The 25465-nt window shown below is 42.1% G+C and overlaps 2 long non-coding RNA genes across 2 annotated transcripts in view; one reads left to right on the top strand and one right to left on the bottom strand.

Moving 5' to 3' along the window:
• LOC137209860 (uncharacterized) overlaps positions 1–260 on the bottom strand; it is a 194976-nt gene extending 194716 nt beyond the window's left edge. The window contains exon 1 of the long non-coding RNA XR_010936144.1: positions 86–260. This is a non-coding gene — a long non-coding RNA (uncharacterized lncRNA). The remainder of the gene's footprint in view (positions 1–85) is intronic.
• A 4127-nt stretch (positions 261–4387) lies between these two features.
• LOC137209857 (uncharacterized) lies at positions 4388–13558 on the top strand. The gene is made up of 3 exons (XR_010936141.1): positions 4388–4480; positions 5100–5227; positions 10388–13558. It is a non-coding gene; the product is annotated as an uncharacterized lncRNA (long non-coding RNA).
• Positions 13559–25465: the final 11907 nt, after the last annotated feature.

Raw genomic sequence — 25465 nt, 5'->3', positions numbered from 1 at the left:
TACATTTAGGTGTGTGCTTTTTTGTAAGGCTTTGCATGTTTACTTTTTCATACACCGCCTCCCCTCTTTCATTTTTACCACTCACCTTTGATATTTAATTATCGGAGTATCCTGTGCCCTCCGCCTGGCATGAAATCTCTCGGAGCATGCGCACAGGAGAGCGTTCCGTACAGTGGAGCCTCCTTTTCTTCTCCATCGAGGTTCAGCCTTTCCCGATGCGGCAGGTAGAATGCTGCGGGCAACCGGCCAGGCTGCACACACAATCTGTTTAAGGGATGGAAAGAGATGCAGTGCTCCGAAACATGCCCTCAGCCATTATGCATTTTACAACACATGCGCCAGGAAAGTGTCCCGCTGGCTGCATTATTCCGGAGCCTGGGTGTCCAGGGCAAAGTGAGACAATGCTGCTGCGAGGAGGGTGTGTACGTCCGTATGTGTCGGCCTAGCAGCAGCCGCAATAATGACTTCCCGTCTGAAATAAAGGTCTGCCTTAAGTTGACTAACGAGTCATAAGAGACATGCTTATGCTTGCTGCTGTTTACCCCCCTCTTCCTTCAGAAAGAATGGATTTCACACCTGCAAGACCATCTTCCCCGAATGCAAAGGTTTGGAAACCTGCTCACCCACTTTAAAGGCTGTATATGGATTTGAGAGCTGGCTCTAGTGTCACTCAGAGGTTGAGAGATTGTGGGTAATTCACTCATCTCTTCTAGGCTTCATGTTTTTTAGTGGCAAATGGAGGAAAAGATACCAGCATCACAGGCAGGGGACGAAAATCCAATGAGATAATGCATTCAAAAACCTTTTACATAAGCTATAAAAGACTGGAACATAATATGTAATTATTGCTCTTGTTAAACATCTCACTGTTCAGACCCTTCCCCTTACTAAATACCCTTGCTTTCTATTCAAGGGAGAAGCTCTTGCAGATCACATCATAAAAATCATAAAAATGTGCTAGAAGGAACTCAGAATCCAAAACTTAGTGTTTTCACATGGGAAACTGAAGTCCAAGAAAGGGAAATGTTTTGCCCATAATTCTGAACTTAAGTTACTCTTACTTGCTCTGAGATTTGACATTTCTTTGGATTCTAGGGCCTTGTGTGATCAATTAATAACATTATTGTCAAGACATGTCTATATAATAATTCCCAATTCTGTGTTTCCTAGGCCATTGTTTAGAATTTTCCACAAGGCACACTTCTTGCCAGACAAAACATCTTGTACACACAGAGCATAGTATCAATGTTTTGCAGGTTTAAGATGATGCAAATTCCAGCACTAAAAACCAAATCATGAAATGTCAGGGTTGGAAGTAACTTAGTCATTCTATCTGTACTTTACGTTTCTTTGTTTGCTGGATACCCAGAACCCTGGAATCTCTGGTCCTTACTTTCTAAGATCCATTCCAAGAGGTACCCAAGTGATGACTGTTTGTGGGACGGGACTGGGGTCCACATCTTTTGAGCAAAGCCTCTTACTGATGGTGGGTCAAGAAGGAATGTGGTTCCCAGGAGCCAGTTCTTCCCAGGCCACCACCTTCCAGCACAAAAATCCAAGGCTCTGAGAGTTCTAAACCCAAACCTGGCCTTCCCCGTTGTTATGACGTTATATTTGTCAAGCCAGGAGGATAGATTTGAAAGTTTATTCGCTTGATTTGTAACCCTTAAATATTTAGACACATGGTATGTGGGCCGCTATTTGTACTCTTGTCCTGGGCCCTGCAAATGTTCGGGGCGGGCATGCTGAAAGCTGTACTTGAAGATTGTTTGCTTGAAATGAATAGCTATGTTTTCCAAACCATAACCCCATAAAACTAGTCTAAGAGATGCTAAAAGTTGCTCCATTAAAAAAAAAGACTGGTGACAAGTGAATGAACAGAGATCAGACTGCTGCCTATGATATACTTAGCTCTCTCCTGCTGGCTATAATTATCACTATTATTACCATTTTAGTAGTAGGAACTGTAGCAGTGCCATTATTTGCCAACCTTCCTAGTATATATTACTGCTTTAAAGTATTGTTTGTTTTGGGGTTTGTTATCTGTCACTCCACTAAAATATAAGTTCTATGAGAGGGTGAGCCTTATGGGGCTTAATCTCATTTCCTCAATGACTAGAACAGTATTTAACACACAGTAAGCATTAGATAAACACTTTTTAAAATTTCATCAGATAGAGCTTCCCTGGTGGCGCAGTGGTTGAGAGTTCGCCTGCCGATACAGGGGACGCGGGTTCGTGCCCCGGTCCGGGAAGATCCCAAATGCCGCGGAGCGGCTGGGCCCGTGAGCCATGGCCGCTGAGCCTGCGCGTCCAGAGCCTGTGCTCCGCAGCGGGAGGGGCTGCAGCGGTGAGAGGCCCGCGTACGGGGGAAAGAAAAAAAAAAAAAAAATTTCATCAGGTAGCTGATTTTAGAATACACTCACAGTAAAAGGCCTCAAAGACTGATAAACACCAGATTGTTTTTACCCATGACTGAGCAGCGTAGAGTTGCAGCCCCAATCATGCACTACATCACTGTCTACCCTCCTTCCTCAGGCACAGCCATGAAGAAAAAACTAATGCAATTAAAAAAAAAAAAATCAATAAAACAGGGTCATTTTCTATGTTGGTGTCTTGCAGGCTACCTGCAGGATGTCAGTCAGGATTCCAAGGAAAAAGTATACAATGCTCAAATAAGATTGGGAAGTGCTGCATCATCTTGTTATCCTTCAGGGGGAGGTCTGACTGATATCCCCATTTCAAAGAGCAGCAAATAGAGACTCAGAGAGGTTCATTAATCGACTCCAAGTCACACAGCCAGTAAGAGATGAAATGGGCTTCGAATCAGGAGAGTTCAACTCCTCCTGAGCCTGAAATTTTACCGCTAAACTTTCCAAGTATAATACGAATTGGATAGTGTCTCTTTCGTTAACGGAGCAGATCAGTAGTTCATGATGTTTCCCAAAGAACAGCAAAACTTCATGACTTCTACTCGTTCCACCACTTAAACCTTGAGAAACCTTGGCTTAGTAATGAAAGCCTGGTATTAGCGGAAAACTTATCTCATCCACACCACCAAATCACTTCCAGCTTTCCTCAAACCAATGCTTTATCAGGCACTAACCATGACCTTCTGATATCTTTCAGGAAACACCTGTGTCAAGATATATCTCTGTGTCCCTAACAGTGTGGCTCGTACATAGCAAGGGTTCAACTCACATCGAATGAAGGAATTTTAAAAAATGGATTTGGGCTTCCCTGCTGGCGCAGTGGTTGAGAATCTGCCTGCCAATGCAGGGTACACGGGTTCGAGACCCCGTCTGGGAGGATCCCCCATGCCGCGGAGCAACTGGGCCCGTGAGCCACGACTACTGAACCTGCGCGTCTAGAGCCTGTGCCCTGCAACAAGCGAGGCCGCGGCAGTGAAAGGCCCGCGGACTGCAATGAACAGTGGCCCCCGCTCACCCCAACTAAAGAAAGCCCTCGCAACTAGAGAAAGCCCTCGCACAGAAACGAAGACCCAACACAGCCAAAAATAAATTAATTATTTTTTTAAAAAATAGATTAATGAATTACTAAAGAAAAGCACTGGGGGGCTTCCCTGGTGGCGCAGTGGTTGAGAGTCCGCCTGCCGATGCAGGGGACACGGGTTCGTGCCCCCGTCCGGTAAGATCCCACAAGCCGCGGAGCGGCTGGGCCCGTGAGCCATGGCCGCTGGGCCTGCGCGTCCGGAGCCTGTGCTCCGCAACGGGAGAGGCCACAACAGTGAGAGGCCCGCGTACCGCAAAAAGAAAAAAAAGGAAAGAAAAAAGAAAAGCACTGGGGAATTCCCTGGCAGTTCAGTGGCTAGGACTCAGTGCTTTCACTGCTGTGGCCCAGGTTCAATCGCTGGTTGGGGAACTAAAATACCGCAAGCCGCATGGCGGACCGAAAGAAAATAGGAAAGAAAAGCACTGGAGCTAGGTTTTAACCTTACCTCTACAACTTATTACTGGTACACTTTTAAACTTCTTAACCACTCGTAGCTTCCATCCTTCCGACGGAGATAATATTACTGAACCAGGTTCCTTTTGCCCGAACCACAGCAAGCCAAAATGCTGAGATGCCGAGGTTTGCAGCAGAGAGAGGTTTTATTCGCGAGGCAGCCAATCAGGAAGATGGGAGAACTAGTCTCAGATCCACTTACCTGAAGGCAAGCGGCTTGGGGTATTTATGGGATAAGGAATCATGACGCAGGACGGCCCAAGGCGTGGGGAGCACGGGGAAATGCAGTTGCGAAAAGGTGCGGTAATTGTTGTTCTCTAACTAAGCTACCGGCGTCTGCACCTTTAAGGAATGGAGGCCCTTAGCGTGACCTGACGCCCTCTGACGTCAAAAGGTCAGCAGCTGACAATTGCGCATGCCCGGTCTTAACGAGCTCGAACTAGACACAGCTGACTCCAAGTTCCTGGAAAACTGGGGCAAACATCGTATTGTTTAGGCTACGTGCTGCTTGAAAGGTATGTAAGTCTTTTGTAGACGACCTTGATGAGTGAAGGCAGGTGAAATGGATTTGGCTAATTACCCACAGTTTCAGTAATATCCTATTTTCTTTGCAGGCCGTTTGTAAAGAACAAATGAAATAATAGCAAACACATGTATGTAGCATTTCCCTGTAGCAGGCATGCTCTCAATACTTCATATGCATGATCTTATTTAATCCTCACAAAAGTCCTAATAGGAAGGTAGTAGTAGGGTTTATGAACCCCAGGGAAGTAAGACACCAAAAGTTTGTCTTGCCCGGGCTCACTCAGCTTATAACTGGAAAGAGCTGGATTGGAACACAGCAGTTTGGCCAGAGAGTCCGTGAGATTACATTTTGTTGATGATAAAGCACTATTCAAAGCAAAAAACTTCTTATTGTTATCCTCTCTTTTAGAAAAGATATTTCCTCCCCTGCTTTGGACATCCAGTTCTTGCCCTGATTGCTCTGCAAATCTGTTTGGATTCTGTTCTCTTGCAGTGGCTAACTAGAATTTTGGTTTTGAGGGAAGTAGCAGACTTTCCTGCCCTATACTAAGCTTGCTTGTTGGCCCTGTTGCTGAGTAAGGCTTTGTTTTCATGTTTCCCTCTGTCCAGCCCAGCTCTGGTAGCGTCAACCAAGGTTTTCATGAACAAAAGAATGCAGAGGCCCTCTGGTTGCTTATTGCTGGCTGTGCATCCTGAATCCAGCTATCCCCAGCAGTACCCCTGCAGCCCCAGGAGTGGCGAGTTTAGAGCCTCATTGATTGAAGCCAGCCAGATGTTTGGAAGTTGAGATGCTTGCCCATGCTGCCACAAAGGAGCCTCCGGGACGTGAATTCCTGATGGTGGGGGGGGGGGGTGCCTAGGGCCCCATAAAATTAGCAAACAATAAAGAGATGATTATAGGTGTCTCACGCCAGCACCTGGGTTGGTAGCTGAGCATACCTGAATTGAGTTTTAAGCATTAGTAATGAATTTAACTCTCCCATTTGGGAAATGGTGGTTTCAGCTTTCAGTTTAGTGGAGACAGTATTGTTTTCAAATGAAACTTTGGGAATTGGAGAAACAGAGGTGCTTAGCCAGGAGAATGGGGCTGTTTGTGATAAAGATGACTTGAGGAAATTGCACGCTGTAGTGGAAAGAGGCTCGGAATCAGGGTTCAAATCCTAGGTCAGTCACTGGCCAACCAGGTGACCTTGAGAAGTTCCTATTCTAAATTCCATTTTCTCCTTGGTAACATGTGCATCTACTTAAACGGTTACTGGGAATACAACAGTATCTCTCTCTTTTCTTATTTCTGTGGTTATATATTAAAGCCAATATGAAGCTATGAAGGGGTGAAGGATAAGAGAAAAATAAACAAGGTGGAACTGAAGCAAGCTAGCAGTTATTAATCACTCATTTTACAAGTATCTGGTTGTTGGACTGAATGTACCTGCCCCTCTGGCATTATGCCTCTCCTTCTATTTACATAGATATTTTCCACATCTTTTTTTCAGCACATCCAGGTTCCCAATCTTGTTGCTTCCTTTGCATGACTCAACCAAGAGACTCGGGTTGACCCAGATTCAAATCCCAACTGCATTATTTGTGAAGTTGTGAATTGCGGGACTGTAGGCAGTTTTCTTAACTATTCTGAGGCTCAATTATCTCATCTGTAAAGTGGGAATACTATTATTTATCTAATAGAGTTATTGTGAAAATTAAATGGGGCCATATTTATAAAGGGATTATTTCAGTGGCAAATGCTAAAAAAGATGATTGCTATTAGAGTAGCATATTATTACTGCTACATTTCAAATATCTGTATCTATTATACTGATCAAATATCTAGATGATAGGATGCATTTTTTTTTTTTTTTTTGCAGTACGCGGGCCTCTCACTGTCGTGGCCTCTCCCGTTGCGGAGCACAGGCTCCGGACGTGCAGGCGCAGCGGCCATGGCTCACGGGCCCAGCCGCTCCGCGGCATGTGGGATCTTCCCGGACCAGGGCACGAATCTGCGTCCCCTGCACTGGCAGGTGGACTCTCAACCACTGTGCCACCAGGGAAGCCCGATAGGATGCATTTTGTTTTTAATATAATATGTGATGTCATGAAGCAACATTTAACATATTTAGGGAATTTGCTGGCAGTCCAGTGGTTAAGACTCCGTGCTTCTACTGCAGGGGTGCAGGTTCCATCCCTGGTCGGGGAATTAAGATCCCACATGCCACACGGTGCGGCCAAAACAAAAAAATTTGTACTTGCATAGCACCTACAATCCACATGTACTCTTACCGTGCAGTTTGGGGCCAACAACCCCATAAAGAAGCAGAATGTAAACCCAGACTGAATAGCATGGAGAATTATAATCCTCCACATTAAGGGGAAGCAGAGTGGGTTAAATGATAGATCCACTGCAGTGGAAGAGCCGAGATAAAGCTCTAAGGCTCTTTCCTCTATGCCCCTCTATCCTTCTGTAAATTAAAGTATGTGATATTGTTTTTCTGTGAAGTTAAATGTGTAATAATAAAATTAAAATTTTTTAAAGAGAAAAAAAAAGAAGCAGAACGTGTTACCATCGAGTGGACTGAGCCTCAGAGAGATTCAGTGACCCATGGAACACTGGAGCACAGGTCAGGGGAGGCTTGAGAACTTGAAGGCTGGAAACGCCTCCTGGTTTAGCCAATAAACAGAAGGAACAGATGTGTCCTGAAAATTTGTCAACCAAAGCCTGGTGTGATCCTGCCCTACGTTTTCTGTCTCTTTTTCCCCCCATGTCGTCAGCACATGCCCAGCCTAAGCTCCAGCATTTGACATACTTAGAGATCCCTTGACACACTCTGCTCTTCCATCACTCCAACCTCTGCATGTGCTGTTATCGCTACCAGGAAGGCTTTTCACAGGCATCTGGCCTCCAGCGCATCTAGCCAGCTCCTCCCTGTGACTCCACTGGTGTTAGTCAGCCCTCTTCATTCACAGCTGTCATCCTACATGGATAATGATAAGACGAAAAGATAATATTTTCTGAGCTCTTACTAGGAGCCACATGCATTGTATTACTTGAGCTCCTAAGAGGCAGGTAATTATTATCATCCTCATTCTATATGTAAGGAAACAGAGGATTGTAGATGTGGGGAAAAATCGATTAAGGTCGCAGAGTTGGTCTATAGCCCATTCGTTTGCATGAGCTAAGTTCCGAAAGAGGAAAGATCCTTTGAGAGTCATTTCCAAGGTCTTAGATGGTAATACAATAGAGGCAGTACATGCAGTAAAGTCTGAATACAAAGATCAAGGCTGTTGGTGACGTCTTACTATTTGTCTGTATCTACGTCTCAGCCGGAGCTTCCCCCTCCCCCAACTACTGCATCCACAGCATCTCCTATTCCTCAGAGTCAACAAGCAAAACCATTCTAAGGATCAGCTATATCTCTCCTCCACCAGTGCAACCAGACGAAAAGAAAAATCTTCCCTAATACACAGTGCCCAGTGAGGGACAGCTGATGCTCAGCCATGTGGGTTTTAGAGATAAATAGTTAGAGTCCAAGCTCTGTCCTTTACCATCATATTCTAAACGATTTTGCTTAATATACATCTTCATCCCAGGTCCTCATGCCAGCGATCAGAGATAGGTCTTATTCCTGAGGATCAGAGGTTCAGTGACTTGCTGAAAATCACCTCGTAGGTAAGCAGAGCTGGAATTCAAACCCAGGTCTGAGACTCTAAAGCCCTCATCTTAACCACCATGCTACATTGCCTCTGGGACCACTCTAAGCTTCCAAGCACAAATAAACCCCGTTAGAGAGGTTTACAAAAGAATAAATACAAAGAAATCAGTCATAATCTTTCATGGATACTAGAACAATATGGCGGAAAAATTAGAGGTCAAAACATTTATCAGCTTCAATTAGCCCATGTTGAAATTGAGATTCAGAAAGTAGATATGATTGCCCAGTTTATTAGCTGCACATATAACAGAAGAACCAGATGCACTGGACTTCTTTAAACTTGTTTACTTTCAAGTCTTCCACTATTAAATAAATATTGCAAAATTGCCGAATGGGCTAGCCAAAGGTGAAATCAGGAGTGGAAGGACAGCTCTGTGGAGGAAGTCTTCATGGTTTACCCACATTTATCCAATAATGTAAATGTCTTAAATTCCTATGGTAATTCCAGCATTATATTAGACACTTTGGGAAATAAATAAATGCCAAGCATAGCTCTTACCCTCAAAAAGCTTATACTTTGCTGGGAGAGAGAAGATTTAAGCATGAAATATCATGAGCACCACAATCAAAACGGCATACAATTATGTGCTATGGTGGTGGGAAATGTTCTCAGATACAGTTCTACAAAGTGTTATGTGGATGCCGACAAAATTCAACAGAGATGAAAATCAGATTATGATAATCAATGAAAGTCTCATGGAGAACGAGAGATAGAGATCAGCCTTGAAGTATAAGGATCATTTCTTTTGACTGAACAGTTTCGAAGTTAGAGAGAGAGACAGACAGACAGAGACAGACAGACAGACAGAGACAAAGATTGTATTTCCTGCCATAAAATTCTTCACACTGGCAGAATGGGAGTTTACCTTAGTTAAGACTTGCTAGTTGCAAGGAAGGAAAGACCTATTTGTATTACCTCAAGGAAAAGGTGTTTATTGTAGGGTATATATAAATGTAATGAATAAAACAATAATAATAATAGGCACAAAATTATCAAGCTATTATTATGATTCATGAATTATGCTAAGAACTTTATCTACAATCCCACAAAATCAGTGGTACTATTAGCTCCCACTACATACCACTTGTGGGAAAACTGAGGCCCAGAGAGATTAAATGACTTACCCAAGGTCACACAGCTAGAATTTAAATTCAGTTAGCATGACTTCAGAGCCCTCATGCCTAAACTCTGTGCTCTAAATGGCCTGGAACTGGGCCCTAAAATAATTATTCTGTGTGTATGTGTGTGTACATGCGTGTGCGTGCACTCATATACTCGCACATGCATGTGTCTCAAGGTTCTCACAAAGTCCCAATCGTAACATCTCTCCTGGCTTTTTCCTGTCTGCTCTGTTAGACCCTCACTACAGCCAGCTCTGCCATAACTGCCGTGTATTTGGGAACCACACTCTATGCCTCAATCCTGAATTGACCTCATGGCTTTTGGGTTCAGCTTCCAAGTGAGTCATTCCTGCCTATCATTTTCCTGATCATGGGCTCCCTCATGAAGGCTCAAGGTCACTGGCCTCCTGATCTGCTTTTCAATGGGATGCTCAGCCTTGTTGTCCGGTAGGCTGTGGCTTGGACGTAAGAGAGAAGTCACATGTTCCACTGCCAATCTAACCAGTGCTGTGGACACAGCAGTGTCCTGTAAATGATGAGGTTGACAGTGTAGGCGGTGACCTGAAGTAAAGCACTGGTTTTCAATCACCCGATAGAGTTCCTTCTTCTTCTTTTTTTTTTTTTAACAAAAAAGGATTTTAGAGATGGAAGTGACCTTGGATCCATTCCCATTTTACATATGAGTATATTAAGGTCAACCCAAGATCAGCTCACAAATTAAAGGAAAAGCTGAGACCAGAATTCTGGTGTCTTCGTTGTACAGTCCAGCTCCCTTTTCTTCATGGCACTTTGGAATCTAAAATGCACATTAAACTACGAACACCTTGAAAAGGACTTTTGTCTCATGGCTCCACTTTCTCTTGTAGCATCATGTGACTTCGAAAGAGCTGGGGGTCAAAAGAACTGTTTGCTTCTAATTGTCTCAATAAATTTTAAAGATGTTATTACATTGTAGTCATTAAGAACTGTTAAGAGTAGATGCAATACGATAAGATCAAGGCCGTGAAGCTTAATAGACCTTAGCTGATTGTCACCCTCTTACTTTTTTCTTTCTCTTTTTTTTTTCTTAAGAAAGGACAGTGCTACCCAGGACTCTAGAGCACCCGAATCCAACAGCACTTTATATTTCCTGCCATAAAGTTCCTGGACTGGAGCAGCTGCCAGCGAAAGTGAGGATTGCACAAATAAACACTGGGGTTCTGATCTCTGCAGCATAGCCAGCCCGGCCTGCAAGCCCAAGAGATAGGAGGAACAGATTTCTGCCCAAAGAAATGTGACCTTTCACACACTTTGAAATACTCTCTCTGTTATTATTGTTGTCTAACATCTTTTTTTCCCTTCCTCCCTTCCTCCCTTCTTTTCTTTGGAGTGGAGTTAAAAGAAAAATACTGGAAAGCAAAATCAACTTCTACAGTTGGCAATGAAATTTCATGAGCCTAGCACTCTACCTGATGAGCTAAGCATATTATAACAAAGCCATAGGGGCTTCCCTGGTGGCGCAGTGGTTAAGAATCCACCTGCCAATGCAGGGGACACAGGTTTGAGCCCTGGTCCCGGAAGATCCCACATGCCGCAGAGCAACTAAGCCCGTGCGCCACACTACTGAGCCTGCGCTCTAGAGCCCATGAGCCACAACTGCTGAGCCCACGTGCCACAACTACTGAAGCCCACACGCCTAGAGCCCGTGCTTTGCAATGAAAAGCCACCACAATGAGAAGCCCACTTGCCGCAACGAAGAGTAGCCCCCACTCACTGCAACTAGAGAAAGCCCACGCACAGCAATGAAGATCCAACCCAGCCAAAAATAAGTCAATTTAAATAAATAAATAAATGACATATATATAACGCCTACTTTATACAAGAACTGGACTTGGCGCTTCACAGAAGTCATCTCAATTAATTCTGCCTCACAAGGTGGTTATTACTATTCCTATGATGCAAAGGAGTAAACTGAATCTTCGAGAAGTTCTTAAATTATTTCCGTTATATCATACGGTTATCGAATGGTAGGATCTATTTTGTAGTAGAAATGAAGGATTCATTTAACGGTCCATGGATTGATTTTCAGAGCCCTAAAATACCCACCAATGTAAATTTCAGCGTTGGCAAGAAACTACTTAAGTTCAAAGCAGTTTCCAGGAAGGACAGATCCATGATCTATCCAGATCTCACCTACATTTGATGTAATACAGCAAATCTCTTTACTTATGTTAAACTGAATAAAATGTATAGCATATCCCCCCGCACCCCGCACCAGATCCTATGACCTCTTTCTAACCCATCGTGAGCCAACATTTTCCATTTTGGTAAGTTCAGTGCATTTTTGCTGAAAGGACTATTGCTGTGTCTCTCAGCCCCATGACAATTCAAGTATGAGTAGAGGTGGGAAGAAGGGTTTCTGATACCATCATGGTGAAGGCCCAGGTCTCCTTTTGTTTTCCGAGGATTTCCACAGAAGGTCATCGTGCTTTGATGAAACAAGCTACCTAAATGTTACACATCAGTGGAACTGTTCTGTATCAGGAGAATATGGGAACCATCAGCTATATCGTATAACAACATAAAGCAGTGAGCAGGGACAACAAAATAAAGAAGAGGATAGTCTATCCATGATGCAAATGGATACAAAGTCATTCAAAGTTATCATTGCTTAGAGGAGATAAATCAGATGCTAGACGCGGAGGTTTCTGAGTTCTCTGGTCTCACATGATATTAAACTATGTATGTGTCTGGAAGCATCAAGCCCCTACAAGCTTAAGAGTCTTTTACAGGCGGAGTATAGAAAAGCCAAAGTTGAGTACTCATAGTGAGGAAGAGTCAGGGGAAAACTGAAGCTATGTGCACAGCCGTGTATACATACCTGAGCAAAGGGGAGGCCCATGACCAAAATCTGAGGGATAAATGCAAGATAATGACCAGCTGGGGTGGGCAGGATGAAGACAAGAGAGACAGGAAGCTTACTTGCGAGGCCCTGAGCACATCCTGGGGCAAAAAGAAAACCAGAACCTGGGGCATCTGAAAACCTCTGGGCTTGCGCAATGCCAAAAGTGTCTTGGTTCTTCTGTCAGAGCCTTCGTCAACGAGCATAATTTTCTGCTTTGCTATCTGCCTCCTGTCTGAAGACTGTAGTCCCCTAAGACAAGAACTATTTCTGTTTGCCTCTGTGTTGCCAGCATGCGTAGAGGACAGGGAACTGTGTAGCTGCTCAATTATTGGGAAAGAAATACAGACCTTGGGGCTTCCTTCCACACACCTGAGTCTGCTCCACCACGCTCTAGAATGCCTGGGATCCAGGAAGAGACATTCTCTGTGTCTCTCAAGTAGTTCATCTAAATGAGAATAGTGAATGCAATGTCTATCCCTGGCAGGATCATCTCCTTGAGCAACTTTTTTCCCCCCAAAGAAAGCAACTTGCCCATTCCAACAATTTGCTTCTTCTCAAGTATAAGGCACCATGCCTCGTGCAAGACATTGTCTTTGAGAAATACAGTCAATATTGGCAGATTACGTTATGTTCCCAAATTAGCTGTGTAGGTAGTACCCCAACCATGGCTATGGGAGCCCCCTTCAGACAGAGGTCTGAGGGGACAAAAAAAAAACCTTGTGGCTCAAATAAAAGGGTCTACAAATTTGCTGCAGTTACACCAAGGAAATATATTTCATAGTCTTCTCTCGATTAGCATTCTAATGGTTTCTGACTCAGGTCTAACAGCTGGGAGAGAATATTATAGGCAATTGTGTAAATAATACAGGTTTTTTTTTTTTTCAGTGAGTTCAAATGTATAATTAAATGGATAATGTTACAGCTCCCCAAACCCACTAAGGCCTGCTGCCTAAATGGAGAGCTTTTGAAATTTCATCCCAATACATGGTTACATGATACATTGCTTTTATGGCCTGCTGGGCAAATGACTAGTGGTTTGGAAAGGGTCTAAATGCATATTTATAGCAGAGAACACAATGATATTCAGAGGGCCAGTAAAATCGTTCTAGTAAATAACATGAATTATACAAAAGCATCTCTTTATGTATCTGAACTTTTCAGATGCAGGATGCGTGTCAACACAGACACACTTCGTCTCCTTAATGTTTGCAGGTAACTCTTGCTCCAAATTCTATGCAATCAGGTGTCAGGGTTAACCAAATTGGAAGGAGAAATTCTGTTCTCTGCTATGGTCAACGTCTTCTAGAATCCTCAGGGGATGTAATTTCCATTATCAGTAAAATGGGCCCAATCTTGAACCCAAGCTTTTGTGTCTGTATCCACCCTTTTGCTCATTCATCTCACAGAAAACTCCGACAATGAGGACAGGTCAGTGAGACTTTTGTTTGCAACTTTGAAGGTCATGTGTGAGAATGGATCTGTGTGTGTGAACTGTGCTGTGCATCAATGCTTGCCCTTCTCCACTAGCCAGCTGTGCAACCTCAGAAAACCTCCTCACCTCTCTGAACCTCAGCTTTTTAATCTACAAGCAGCGAATCGTTCTATCTTCCCTCTGCACCTCACAGTTTTGTTACAATGTTTGAATGAGGTGATGTACTTGAACGCAGATGGCTCCTAGTAAGCAACATAGCCCATGGTAAGCAGTTTATAAAATGAGTATGTTTTACTCGTGACTTTACTTCTTCAGCAAATATTTTGGACATGATAATAGGCGAAGGACGTGTACTAGGACGTGGTGATAAAACAATAAACAAAGGGATAGGTCCCTGCCCTCTGGGAGGAGTCTACAGTTTAGTGGAAAAGAAAAATAATTATATACAATGCAACATGTGTTATAATGGGGAGAGTTTAAAAAAAGGATGCCTTGGGTAAAAATGAAGTCTCTGTTTCAGTCCTGGGGATGGTGGGTGAGGTTGGTATTGGGGACTGGTAAGGAAAGTTTCAAGGGCAGATATGACAGATCAATAGGAAGCAGGCTTTTGACATAAGAAGGGGAAGGAACAGACAGAGGAAGGTTTTCAAGCTCAGGCGTGAGCATGTGGAAATTTGGGGCAAAGGAAAGCTGCAGGCTGATTGCCGGGAGCAGAGCAGGTGGGACAAGCCTGGGTGGCAGGGATGCAAACTTTGGCAGTCCTGTGAGTCGTGAGGAAGGGGACATCCCCCAGCGGTCCTCCTGAGCCCCAAGGGCATGGGCAGAACCTCCAAACCCTCTTCCCAGTATTACCCTTGGGCTTTTCTCCAAGGCAACTGTGGGCTCCCTTATAGTCCCCTCTTCTCTAAGCCTGGGAGTCTGCAGCTGCCTCTCATCAGCTGGGCAATATGACCCGTCCTAGGTAATGCCCCCTCCATAGGCTTTTTGGAGGTTAGAGAAGGTTCCATTTCAAATACACTTGAAGTGTAACATAAGAAGTACCCCCGCCTGGGTAAAGGAGAGCCACATACACCATGCATTTCCTAGATTAATCCCTAGGTCTTTTTCAAACGGAGAGCGCTGCCCATTAGTGGGTCTGGAAATCAAAGCAGTGGGCTTTGATCAGCAGTGCTTTAAATATGATATAGAAAAAATAGAATAGAATAGAATGCAAAAATAGAGTGTTTAGCTGTAGAAGAGATCATTATATCATCAAATACTTTATTCCAGTTATATACATTTGTATGCGTGTGTGCACTTGCAAGGCACAATGTATTTCCTGCTGTGAGTCTCTGCCACAAAAGTTTGAAAAACCCTGCTTTAGCTGAAACAGGATGTGGAGCTTGGCCAGTTAGTTACTGATGAACACTGTTAATAGATGTTTCACACCAAAAACAACTGAAGTTAAGTTTATCTTCTAAAATATAACTTAACTGTATTTTCAAGAATGCAAACACCTAAATGCATGTATGTAATTAAAATGGACAATATACTATAAGAAATGGTTTGCTCTCTCAGGGAATACAAAGAAACTGCCAGAGATCCTTGGCTGGGTGACGTGGGAAATCACCAGAGGCGATGATGAATGAATGAATATGCACCATATGTGTGATGAGCACAGGTATGAACATGCTTGAACATGATTCAGTGCTTCTTATTCACCATTTATGTCCTCAGGAATGACTGTTGGTTCTATTAGTACTTTATCTTTTTTAAAGTTTCTGTGGCCAAATAAATGTGGGAAATTCTACCACAGATTTAGGAAGGACCTGAGTGAATACTGAATCGTCTCATTTTTAGGTGAGATTATTGAGACCCTGAGCAGTGACATGCCTTGCTAAATAGTGATAAAAACACTATTGTGTTTTTGTGTTATTGTTTGTTGAGAAAATACCTTATGCCTGTTGCTTAACTGAGCAGTTCATATACATGATCTTATTTAATTTTCACTAGAACTTTACAAGATAGGCAATATTTTCTTCAAATTACAGATGTGGAAAAATTAGACCTTGGGAATTAACACAAAAAGAGGACATTTTTCCATGTGCACAATTAATACATGATGGAATAGGGACTCAAGCCCAGGTTTGTCAAATTCCAAGCCTATAATTTGGGGGTGGGGGGACTCCCATCCCTCCTTGGCCCATTGCCATAGAGAAGGGTGCATTATTCCTGTTTCACCCTAGTCTTTCCCCCTGCCCCACATTCATTATTCATTACAGGAAAAGGAGCAGCTAATTTACATGGGGAAAGTCTAAAATCCATTGAACCATTCTTTAAAGGAAGGTAGGGTAACTTTACTGAAAAGGTCACGTAGCCCTTGCTCTTATATACTTCATTCTGTCAAAGACTGTGAGTACAAGCCATGCCACAGTTCCTCCATGAGGGCTGACTGAGTAACACACAGACTCTATTTTTCAGATCCATGTGTTCTGAAGTCAGATTCTAAAGTTTATATTTAGACAACAAAATAGGAAAGCCAGCTTTGGGTTTGGTCGTCAGTCACAAGCTTTACTGAAAAGGCTTGAACATTCAGAGTAATTGTTGCCACCTTCACTAAGCAGATTGTTTCATTCCCTTTTGCCTTTGTGGGACTATGTATTCTCTACCAGAATCCAGGAATAGAGTAGTAAGTAAGGATACCCCAAATATCCAACAAACACCTTTGATGATCGCCCTGTAATTTTACAACGTGTCAGTGTTCAGAACACTCCAAGTACACTCCCTAGTCTTGGTGAACTAAGAAAAAAATAACACTTTGAGACAATGTATTTGGAGGTTCAAAACATGCTAGAGATAACTAGACTGATCATTTAAAAGACAACAAAACTAAATATAATCTTAAATTATGTTGCTTTTCTTAATGTATCTTACTTAAAAAAAAAAAAAAAACTCCACAGAAGGTCAGAACTAGGTGGGAGCTGACAGAGCATATAGCACAGTCTGCTTATGTTACAGACGGAGAAATTGCAGCTTCAACTGGGGTATGACTGGAAAAATGTCACCAGGCTTTAACATTTCAGTTCTTGGGTCTCTCTGAGTTCATCACTATGGTATCTGGCTTTGCTCTAGACTAGTTTGAATACAATTCACTTCTTGCAAAGTCCAGCTTCTGCCTCATAGAAACAAGGTAAGTGGTTGGGTAAAACAAGAATAAATGTGAACCTTTAACGCAGCAAGTTACATCACTCAAAGACTCCCTAAAGACTGAGGATAGTAAAATGTCCTAAGTGTATTACCTAAAAAAACAATTTTTTTTTCTTAAAGAGTTTGTATATCCTTAGTTCATTTTGAAAGGAGGCCCTAAGCAAGAACAGAATAGGTAGAGGAAAACATAGGCAGAATACTCTATGACATAAATCACAGCAAGATCCTTTTTGACCCACCTCCTAGAGAAATGGAAATAAAAACAAAAATAAACAAATGGGACCTAATGAAACTTCAAAACTTTTGCACAGCAAAGGAAAACATAAACAAGACCAAAGGACAACCCTCAGAATGGGAGAAAATATTTGCAAATGAAGCAACTGACAAAGGATTAATCTCCAAAATTTACAAACAGCTCATGCAGCTCAATAACAAAAAAACAAACAACCGAATCCAAAAATGGGCAGAAGACCTAAATAGACATTTCTCCAAAGAAGATATACAGATTGCCAACAAACACGTGAAAGAATGCTCGACATTATTAATCATTAGAGAAATGCAAATCAAAACTACAATGAGATATCATCTCACACCAGTCCGAATGGCCATCATCAAAAAATCTAGGAACAATAAATGCTGGAGAGGGTGTGGAGAAAAGGGAACCCTCTTGCACTGTTGGTGGGAATGTAAATTGATACAGCCACTATGGAGAACAGTATGGAGGTTCCTTAAAAAACTACAAATAGAACTACCATCTGACCCCGCAATCCCACTACTGGGCATATACCCTGAGAAAACCATAATTCAAAAAGAGTCATGTACCACAATGTTCACTGCAGCTCTATTTACAATAGCCAGGACGTGGAAGCAACCTAAGTGTCCATAAACAGATGAATGGATAAAGAAGATGTGGCACGTATATGCAATGTAACATTACTCAGCCATAAAAAGAAATGAAATTGAGCTATTTGTAATGAGGTGGATGGACCTAGAGTCTGTCATACAGAGTGAAGTAAGTCAGAAAGAGAAAAACAAATACCATATGCTAACACATATATATGGAATCTAAGAAAAAAAAAAGGGTCATGAAGAACCTAGGGGTAAGACAGGAATAAAGACACAGACCTACTAGAGAATGGACTTGAGGACACGGGGAGGGGGAAGGGTAAGCTGTGACAGAGTGAGAGAGTGGCATGGACATATATACACTACCAAACGTAAAATAGATAGCTAGTGGGAAGCAGCCGCATAGCACAGGGAGATCAGCTCGGTGGTTTGTGACTGCCTAGAGGGGTTGGATAAGGAGGGTGGGAGGGAGGGAGACGCAAGAGGGAAGAGATATGGGAACATATGTATAGGTATAATTGATTCACTTTGTTATAAAGCAGAAACTAACACACCATTGTAAAGCAATTATACTCCAATAAAGATGTTAAAAAAAAAACAACAACACAGAATAGGACCAAGAGGAGGCTGAAGCCATGATGAAATAAAATACAGTTTGAATGAATAGGCCTTGATTCTAATTAAATTCCTACAAGATGGCCCAATCCAAATTCTCCAAGAGCAGCGTTCTGTTTAGCAGGTTCCTCCAGGGAGGCCAGGGCCATTATTTATGTGCCCTCTATGCTCCCATAATACTGAGAAGGAGGGATTTAAGAAAAGAGAAGGAAAAAGTTAACATGGAGGGAGCATTGCTGTGTCTCCTAAACATCTTGCTAAAGTAATATCTCACTCTTCAGTGAATAGGTAGGAGACAAACTCTCTAAAACATAATAGATGTTAAAATCCACCATCTCTTTGTATTACCATGAGTACCATAATTTGCAAGAAGATAACACTTAAAACAAAACCTATGCTCACTGTCTTATGTTCTCCCAAGATGATGTTCAGAGGTCTGCTACCCACCTGTTTTTCTCAGCTGCCTTCCAGAACCTGTGTATACACCTTCATCACTGCCTCCTTCTTCTGAAACACCAGAAGGCTCTTGAACCCATCTAGTCCAGCCTTCCTATTTTACTGATTAGCAAACTGAGCCCCAGGAAGGGACGTGGCCTGGCCCAATAACACACAACCGGGAACAGTGCTAGGAAGAGAGGAACGATCCTGCTCTGCTGTGTTCTCTGCAACTTACTATTCAACTGCCTGGTCGGACTTCATCTTCTTGACATGGAGTTAAGACTTGGCTCTAAACTGATCCTTTATTTCTAGTGATTCCTGATCTTTTAACAGTTCAATATCACTCTGAAAATAGGAAAATAAATTCTAGATGTGGTCGCCATGGTTCTTACAGTGAACAAACAAATGCAGAGGAGAATGTTTAAACAGAGGAAGCCTCTGAATGATGGAAACAACTGGCCATCCATTTACACTGAGAAAAAAAGCATTTATCTGGCTTGTGCTTGACTGAAGGAGACCTGTTTTTGTTGGAATAAAATTAAAAAATAAATAAATAAGTGATTCTGGCTGACTGATCATGGTGAGGAAAGTTACCATGACAACTGGCAACAATCACTAGCGTCCTCAAATAAGAAACTGGATTCTACTCCTTTTCCTCCTTCCCCTCCCCCTCCCCTCCTCTTCTTTTCAAGAGATTCATTTAAATTTAATTTAGGTTGGGCGTGAGTTACAAAATGGTGAGTCCTGATTCAGAAAGTTGGAGGAGCGATTGAGAAGTGAATATTTTTACAGCTTTGGGGGTGATTGGCTTTACCTTTCTATCTGGAATTTCTGGATGGTCTGGTTCCATCTGCATGACTATGTCTTTTCTCCTCAGGCCTTGCTTAAACAAAATAGAACAAAAAATAACATTGGGTTCTGTGCTCCAAAATTAAGTACACTCACTTTCCTCCTCCACCTTCCATTAAAAGTCCCATAACTACTCATTTATGCAACTGTAGCAGGTGTCTTACAGGCCAAAAATACCCTAATATTTTTTAAGTGTTCAAGAATGGAGACACAGAATGAGAAACAACCCAAGGGAGACCCTGGCACCTCTCTGTGGCTAATGAAGTCTGTTAACAGGAGGTTCCATCTGGCTGGGGTAGGTGGTGGCTTACCTAACAGGTGCGAGATCACAGACATACACACACACTCGCAGAAGCTCTGCATATTCCATCTGGCTTGGGTTCCCCCATTCTTGCTATTTCTGTTAATGATCAGATACCCCCTTTGATTATACTCTGAGAAGTTACATGACAGGGACCAAGCAACACATCAGGCTCAGTTCTTTGTTTTCAAGAGCTTTTCATTCCACACATGCAGGAGGACTCGCTGATGTTACCATCAAAGGATATTGTCTTGTCACCATATCAGAAGGTGCACTGAGGCTTGGATTATTGAATGAGATAGCATCAAGTCAAGTTTTCTGATATCTTTGTTTTAGGCACGTCTCTTACTTAGTAGAATTTTTTTTCCCAAAAGAATCATAAACTCTAGGTAGAGGTAGAGGTACGAGGCAGGTGCTCACTAAAGAGCTGCACAGAATAACTGGAAAAAATAAAAATTCATGACCAATTGTAAATAAACACTTTCAAAACCTCAACCCATGTGAGAAAATATGACTTTCAACATGAAGTAATTAGAGTGCTTTACTTAAATGATGGAATTCACTGAACTGGAAACTGGCCATTAATTAGGTTGTTAAACATGATGTTTTTTTCCCTTAGTTTTTAATCTTTGGTCCCCATCCTTCTGCCTCCTCCCCCCACCCCCCCCCCAAAAAAGTTTTATTATTCTGACCTTTGGGCAAATGAACCAGTCCAGAGCGCCAAGTTATAGATTTCTTTTATACCTTAATGGACATAATTCTTAAAAAAACACATACAACGTCCCTTTTTGCTGTACAAGAAGCCACAATTTAACCTGTCTGAACACCAGCTACTTTTGACTAGTGAACAAACTGGTTATCACGTATTGGCTTACTGTCGAAATGAAACAAGATCTAAGGCTATTGTGTATTGTGTGTGATATACAGATACTCCAGGTATAGTACCTACAATCTTTGCAGTAATGCTCTTAGATGTCTAATTATTATTCCCATTTTCTGTTGCATAAACAAGCTCTGAAGCTCATTGGTTGTGCAGGATTGCAAAGCTTGTTGGTGATGGAGCCAGAATCTGGCTAACAAGATTGGTTCTTTCTATCAGAATATTAGGAAAGAGAAAGAGGTGAGAGGAAGCAGGATCAGAGGTTCTGGCGGGCTGCTCTCGGGCCAACTGTTGCTGAGGTCCAGGCCTTGTATAATACGTTTGAAGATCTGAACTTGGCAGTGGCTCTGAAACTCTTGTCCTCGGGACACTTGATACGAGTTCTATTTTCCTTTCATCCTCCCCTGTTTCTGAAAGGTGACAAAAAGCCCATTCAGCTTCATGGCATCCTGAGTACTTGTACATTTGCTCAAAATGAAGTCAAAAGCAGCCTTGTCTTCTGCATCTGCTGCGTGCAAAACCTGAGCAGTACTTTCTGCACTAGGGCGCTGTAGGCCTCAAACAGCTAAATACCATGCACAATTCACTAACCTATTCATTTCACTTGTGAACTTTAGCTCATGGGAGCTAAAGAATGAGCTCCAGTCACCATTGAAAAATATTTTACCAGGGTGACATGGGAAAGGAAAATTATGATTTATGTAAAACCTACTACCAACCTAATCGCCATTCAATATTTTTATGTAAATTGTCATCAAACAAAAACATATTGTGCAATCTGTCCAAGGTCAAATCACACCGTTGCCTTCCTCAGAAAATGCCAAGATGTTTTCCAAGACTTTTAGAAATTATAAACCTTCAACGTAAAAAATTCTACCTCAATCGATTCATTTATTTTCTTCCTTTCTTTTCTTTTTTCCTTCCTTCTTTTCTTCCTTCCTTCAAGACCGATTTGCTAACAGAAAATAAAGTGTTCTAAGAACAACTATATATAATATATATATATATATAATATGTATATATACATATATATAGTGCAATAACTCTTATCATATGTAATTGTGCCTAACATCCTACACCCCTTTTCCCAACAGCAAATAGAAAATGGGAATGAAGATGACACATTATATAGGTGTTCTAAAAATTAGACTGTAATGATGGTGTACAACTCTGTAAATATACTAAAATATTTAATGAATTGTGTACTTTCAATAGGAGAATGGTATGGTATGTGAAATCTCAATAAAGGCATTACCGGAAAAAAACCCTAAAAACTTGATCTGGTAGCCCCTTACCTATGTCAACATAGATATGAAAGGACACCAAAGCTGAGGAGTTCCAGAGAAAATGGGAGGATTTTTTTTTTTCCTCCGGGGGAAAAATGAGGAGAGAGGAGAGGTAAAGGAGAACAGAGCAACTTGATGGGTGATAAGAATAATTTAAGGATTTTCCCACTCCCAAATTTAAGGAAATTCCATACCCTTAACCTTGACTATCCCTTCACCGTCATTTATGGGGAGACCACAGGGCTCCCCAACTGACTGAACAGTCCCCCGTAACTGCAGCCCATACTGTTCACAGCAGAATTTCAGAGATTAATTTAATGCTACCATAGCATTCTGCACTCTTTTTTCTACCACCCCTAAGAGATCCTCAAGATTAACTCTTTCTTTTTTATATCCCATTGTTCTCAGCTCCCACAAGACCTCCAAAATCCCAGGCTTCCCTCATCACCTAATACTTATCCCCAAATTAAATATTTCTCTTAATCTGATGTCATATATGTTGCAGAGGTAAACACCTCAGGCTACCCAATCTGGCACTAAAGCCAGATACTCAAATGCTTTGGATAAATTCTGTTATTTTTTTCTTCCTGTTTTATTTCTGAAAATCATGGACAGAGGCTTCTTTCTACAGTTATTTGTCAATGGAAAGAGAGGCAACACCTTCGTGAAGGCAGCAGAATTTCTAAAGTAAACAACTTCAGAAGCAGCAAGAATTCCAAGCCAGAAATGACTTTCTGGAGAACTTCTGCCCCTCAGGAATCCAAGGGGTGATGTAGCCAGCATTGTGCAATCTTATCTATATAGTGCAAGAAATAGGGCGGCTCCGGCTAATTTCTGAGTTGCAGAGCCTTATCGTGATTCTTTCAAAAGTCTTATATCATGATGTTTTAGAAAGGCTTAGAAATCGGTACCACCCTAGCTGTGAACTCTGCACTGGAATCTTTAGCTGTTGTTGTCTTTGAAGTCCTGCTTCCCAATAGAGTGTCAGTAGCTTGCCCTCCTCCCCCCTCCTATTAAACACCATTTAGCACATCACAGAAGGAAACTTACTTTAAGGTAAACTTACTCTAAGGTTTTTACTCTAAGGTAACATGTGTATCCCTACCAACATGCAGAAAGGAGAGTCTTCAGATACACTCTCTCCTGCTGTTGCTCTCCACGTCAGAGTGGCCCATGGCAAATGTCTAAATGGGCAACGTTTCAGGAAAAAAATTGGAGATGGTACAGAATGAGGCAAGGAGGAAAATTTTAAATATGAATTATGAGGTATTAGTTAGAAATGCTCTTAGATACAAGCAAAATACCTTAGTAAGAGTGACTTTAATTAGAGTCTTATTTTCTCACCTAACAAGCATTTGGGAAGCAGACAGTTGTAAGGTGATTACTGCTGGTCCAAGCATCAGATCCTCCTAGGCAGAGAGAAGTGGCAGAAGAACGATGACAGGAACATGTATACTATTTATCTGGAAATCAGAAGCTTTCTTGAAGTCAGCTTCCCCTTCCACCTCCTGCCAGACTGCTTCCCGTGGAATCTCTAACTGCAAGGGTCACTGGGAACACTGGGAATTCAGGATCTTCATGATTGGCTTAGCCTTGGACCAGTTATGATTCACTGATGGCTTGGAACAATCGCTACTCCACATAAAGCCACAGTTTTGTTAGCAAGAAAGAAGATCACAGACGGTTCATCAGCTTACCTCCTTGGTTATAGTGCAATTCACATTTATATTTCCTCAATACTTTTTTCCTTCGATTTTCTTTGAAAAAAGAATCTAAAAGGTTATTTAATAATTCTGTAAATAAATAAAATCATCTTTCTAGTAAAAAAAAAAAAAAGGGAGATCACAGGTACTGAGTAATCAACTAACAGTGCATCTGCCACAAGGGTGTGGTAGCAACACAGAATATTTTGAGACCACACCAAGAATAAATATTTCTAATTTCACACTAACTGGTGGGAAAAATGTCAGAACAACCTCTGCTTAGGTCTTCTCATTGGGAACCAAGAATTTACATAATCCTATAGTCATTCCTCCCTCAGCAGTTAGGACTCTTCCTCCCTCTTCCTCAACTCTGGTTTCACTTCTAGGTCCTTTTCTATCATTCTGGTACTTCTCCCAAAATGCCTTTAGCCTCGTGAGGAAAGGTTAGAAGATTATCTCTCCCTCTCCCAAAATGCAGCTTAAATTCATTATGAAACCTCCCCCAACCTGCCTAGTGAAAAGCATCTTATTCCCCAGCATGCGCCCCTCCAGCCCTGGGAACACTGTCTGCAGATCTCACACGGCACTATGATGCACCCTAGTCCTTGTGCACTATCTCATGCACTATCCAGAGGTTCTCTGAAAGCTAGAGAATTCCATGTCATGGAAGATTTTTCAAGCGGAGGCTAGACAGCCTCTTAGTTGGGAAAATACATGAGGTAGAGATTTGGAGTTGATGAGCCTTGAGGTCCCTTGCAGCAGTCACTGAGCAAGCATTCGGTTCCAGATCCTAGGCCACGTGCTCACCTATGTATCTGTATGTAATCCTCACACAGTCCTAAGAATGGCATTACTTTTCAACCTCACAGAGTAAATAAGTGGTGGGGATGGAAGTCAAACCTAGATCTCTATGATTCCAGATTTGTTTCCATATTCAATAAGAAAAACACAAAAGAAAAGAAACAAAATTAATGGTTTCCACTCCATCACTCCCATCCTTTACAGCAAGAAAAAGCTGAACAAACTGAAAATCTATGACTTTTCTTGGACCCATCAGGAGATTGAGGTCATAGGGCAAACTGCCACCCCCAAAATCTGGAGAGACAGGCGGATCTAGAGTCATAGACAAGATCTCCTTACCTGAAGCAGAAGCTCATAGGACAATAAACTGGTAGGAACATCTAAGTGGTAGTTCTGATGAATCACTACTGTGATTATTTCAATAGTGAGAAATTCCTGGGGACCACAGTCTTAGAGAGGCCCATATTTTTATGGGCTTTATCTCTGGGAAACACCCCAGGTTCATTCTCATGGTGAAGAATCTCTGGCAGAGTGAAGAGTAAACATTGTGATGTATGCTCAGAAACTTCTCCATAACAAAAGCCTCCTCTCCTAGGGAAAAGAATTTACCACCACTTAGAGGGGTGGGATAGGGAGGGTGGGAGGGAGGGAGACACAAGAGGGAAGAGATATGGGAACATATGTATATGTATAACTGATTCACTTTGTTATAAAGCAGAAACTAACACACCATTGTAAAGCAATTATACTCCAATAAAGATGTTAAAAAAAAAAAAAAGACTTTACCAGAGACTTAACCCTCCTGGAGGAAGTCATTTCTCTGCCTTCAGCCTCCTCTAGACTTCCTGTGTCATCTAAGTGTGGGGAGAAAGAAGCTAAGGTCACAGCCTGGAGGAACAGGCTGTCTGCAAGACTGATCTTTAATCAT

The sequence above is a fragment of the Pseudorca crassidens genome, chromosome 17 (assembly GCF_039906515.1).
Source record: "Pseudorca crassidens isolate mPseCra1 chromosome 17, mPseCra1.hap1, whole genome shotgun sequence".
NCBI lineage: Eukaryota > Metazoa > Chordata > Mammalia > Artiodactyla > Delphinidae > Pseudorca > Pseudorca crassidens.
This window is presented reverse-complemented; position numbering and strand designations above follow the sequence as displayed.